Source organism: Mustela lutreola, chromosome 1 (assembly GCF_030435805.1).
Source record: "Mustela lutreola isolate mMusLut2 chromosome 1, mMusLut2.pri, whole genome shotgun sequence".
NCBI classification, from domain to species: Eukaryota; Metazoa; Chordata; class Mammalia; order Carnivora; family Mustelidae; genus Mustela; species Mustela lutreola.
In genome coordinates, this window is record NC_081290.1 from 149,178,425 (window position 1) to 149,182,584 (window position 4,160).

Here is a 4,160-nt window from a genome sequence, read left to right on the forward strand (position 1 = left end):
AAAGACAGTGAAGTAACATAGTTTGGGGGCATTTTTCCTGTTTCTCCCCCCAAATTTTCTTTAATTACACATCTTTACAACGTGAAGGTAAGAGAAAAAAATCAACAATGCAAGAGGATTAGCTCCTGTGCCACTTTTCAACAGACTTAAATCACTCTAATAATTTTAAACAAAAAAGAATTCAAGATAGTGAATTAAGAGTTTACAGTTGCTGCCAGGTGTGAAGGATCTTTAGGGGTGATTCCTGGAACAATGCCACAGAATCACCAGATGTGTGAACCCTCAGGATTCTGGGTTTAGGAAACTACTGCCCCAACTTTTGAAATCAGATCCCATAGCCAGAGTGCCATGAAGGTGCAGAATGGTCCACCTTAGCTGTGAACCAAAGATCAGGAACTCTATTTACTAAGTGCAAGCGGCTAGATTTAATGATATTGAGGCCCCACCAAGTTCTGGCTGCCTCTCCACTGATTGAGTTTCTGAATTTAAGTGATTGTGACTAGCAGGGAGGTCAGAGATGGGCAAAACTCTAGCTGCAAGGATGTCTGGGAAATGTACTTTTTATCTGTACAGATACTGAGGTATGGGATGGCACTCAAAAAAGAGGTTGGATCAGCTATTAAGCAAGCCAATCTTCCTCAAACCCTTTATTTCCTTGATGATATGATGCAGTAATAATTATGAATATTATTAAGGATTTTCTGTGTCCTGTCTGATCATGCCCTCTTCCCTTATCTGCCTTGACATGTGCCATGGGAGTTTGGCCCTTATATTCATCTCTTCGATTATTTCTGGCTGCTAGTCAGTTTTATCCATTGTCAAGTCATAGAAGAAGCAACCTGACTCCCATCCTTCTTGTCTGCTTTTGGTAGTGGTTGTGTTCTCCTACCTAAGGTGAAAGCTTCTGCTGGTGCATAGCTCTTGCTAGACGTCAGTTAGAGTACCCTCCACTTGCCTTCTTAGTTCTATAAATATTAAAAGCTTTTTACTGTTGCTAAGCATTTTTAACCACCCCTTGTTGGTTCCCTTAACCTCACCCACAGATACAGAGTAGTTCCTTCGCTTGACTCTTTTCAATTACTTCTTTGAATGTGCCATCTTTTCCTGCCAGGAATGTCACTGACATAATGATGGAGAAGACACAGTTTTTATTCCAAGCTACTTTTGGCCAGGTAGATGAGATAAATATGGCCATCTGTTATGCAATGGCTCTACCTCCCCACCCCCAAATTAATGTTCATGTGCTAACCCTGAGTACCTTTGAGTATAATTGTTTTCAGGGATAGGGTCTTTAAAGAGGCAATTAAGGTTGATTGAGGTCACAAGGGTGATCCTACACTCTATTAATCATAACTTATAATCCAGTGTCACTAGTGTCATAAGAAGAGAAAGACACAAGAGCTTGCATGAATAGAAGATAGATAGAGTGATGGCCATCTACAAGGCAACAGATAGAGGCCTCAGAAGAAGGAAAACCTGCCGATACCTTGATAATTGGACTTCCAGCCTCCAGAAAATAAGTTTCTGGTTTTAAATCCCCCAGTCTCTGATGACAGTCCTAGCAGACTAATAACACCATCATAAAAGCCAAATAAGAAAATTCTATTAAGAGTTACAAGTTGTGTTACTCTCAGAGGAAGGAGCCATTACTTTTAGGGAGGAGAAGTGAGGGAAATACTAAGTTGTCTCAATCAGAACTTGAAAGTTGGAGAGAATAGTAGTACCTACCTCACAGTATTATAGGGATAAGAATAAATATAAAACACAATGTCTCAATAACTGTTGAATAGTTTTGGATGTTATGAGAACACATAGCTAAACTCCTGGACCTGGGTTTGGAATGGTTTCTTGATGTCCTTTGGCCTACCCTTTCTTATTTATTTATTTATTTACAATTTTTTAACTTCATTATTTTTTTTCAGTTATTATTTTTTAAATTTTTATTTAGTTTTTAAATTTCTTTTGTGTTCCAGAATTCATTGTTTATGCACCACACCCAGTGCCCCATGCAGTATGTGTCCTCCATAATTCCCACCACCAGACTCACCCAACCTCCCACTCCCTGCCCCTTCAAAACCCTCAGATTGTTTTTCAGGGTTCACAGTCTCTCATGGTTTGTCTTCCCCTCCAATTTCCCCCTTTCTCCTCTCCATCTCCCCATGTCCTCTGTGTTATTCTTTATGCTCCACTAATAAGCGAAACCATATGATCATGGACTCTCTCTGCTTGACTTATTTTACTTAGCATAATCTCTTCCAGCCCCATCCATGTTGATACAAAAGTTGGGTATTCATCCTTTCTGATGGAGGCATAATACTCCATAGTGTATATGGAGACCATATCTTCCTTATCCATTTGTCTGCTGAAGTGCATCTTGGTTCTTTCCACAGTTTGGCGACTGTGGCCATTGCTGCTATGAACATTGGAGTACAGATGGCCCTTCTTTTCACTACGTCTGTATGTTTGGGGTAAATACCCAGTAAGTGCAATTGCAGGGTCATAGGGAAGCTCTATTTTTAATTTCTTAAGGAATCTCCACACTGTTTTCCAAAGTGGCTGCACCAACTTTCATTCCCACCCACAGTGTAAGAGGGTTTCCCTTTCTCTAAATCCTCTCTAACACATGTTGTTTACTGTCTTGTTAGTTTTGGCCATTCTAACTGGTGTAAGGTGGTATCTCAATGAGATTTTGATTTGAATCTCCCTGATGGCTAGTGAGGATGAACACTTTTTCATGTGTCTGTTAGCCATTTTATGTCTTCACTGGAGAAATATCTGTTCATGTCTTCTGCCCATTTTTGACATGATTATCTGACCTGCCCTTTCAATTCTTAGGTTTGTTCTGATGTTTTAAAGTCCCAAATTTCCAATGCTCTTGAGTTCCATTTGGTTCTCAAGACCTTCCACCCTTGGCCTTATCTCTTAACACCCAACTCTGCTCTTGTGATAGCTAGCCTCTAAGATGCTTGCAGCGAACCTTACTTCCAGGTACTCATGTCTTTGTAATTCTTCTTCAACAATGAGTCCACGTGGACTGTTACAACCCAATGAAGTACAACAGAGAAGACAGTGTGTGGCGTCCAAGCCCAGGTCATAAAAGACTCTGAAGCCTATGGTGTTGGGAATCATTAGCTCTGGGGGAAGCCAGCCACCATGCGGTGAAGATACTCAAGGAGCTCTGTGAAGAAACTCACGTGTAGAGGGACACAGGCCTCCTACCAATTTACCAGTCACGTGTGTGAGCTTCCTCAGAAACAGATCCTTCAGCCCCAAGATGACTAGTCTCAGCTGACTTGACTGTCATTTTATTAAAGACTCTGAGCCAGAACTGCCCAGCCAAGACAATCCTAAATTTCTGATCATGGAAACCAAGAATAAAGGACTTTTTTAAATGCCTGTAAGCCATTACATTTTGGTGTGTTACAGCATTAGATAACCATTATAGTATTTCTAACCTTCAACCTGATACACAGCTCTCCATATTTTGTCTCTTCCAATATTTTTACACTCCTCACTTTTACACTTTTACACTTCTCACAAAGCAATAGCAAACTAATAATAAATTGTTCATATTGTTGTCTTTTCAGATGCGCTTTTTCCTCCTTGCCAATCCTATAAGACCGAGCACAGTCTCCATCTCTTTGAAGCTTTTCTTGATTACCATACTTTGAGTCTTCTTCAGTTTCTCATCATTGTGCCTCAGAAGTAATTTGCTGTCTCATATAATTTATTTCACACATTTGTAAAGATAAAGATGATGTAAATTTGTTTCCCACATCACGTAGCATAATGCCACACATGTAGAAGCTACTCCAGTGAAACGATTTTTTAATAAGCCACCATCCAGTAGAGCTGAAATGTGAGACAACAGTACTTTCTTCTTAATCTGAATTCCAGAATTATTGTTTTGTCTAAGGATTGGAGTGAGCAGCTTTTGATCTCATTGTTTTTACAAAGTTTTTTTTTTAATTTTTTTTTTTTTTTACAAAGTTTTTTAACAGAACTACTGAAAAGTAGTTTAAGAGGTATATAGGATATGTGCCTCACACACACAAGGGAAATTTAAAGCAGGGATAATTAAATAAATGCGTTAAGGTCATAACATGTGACAACAGTCAAGACGACAACCGAGGATAGCAAATGTAATTCTGTTAATAAGA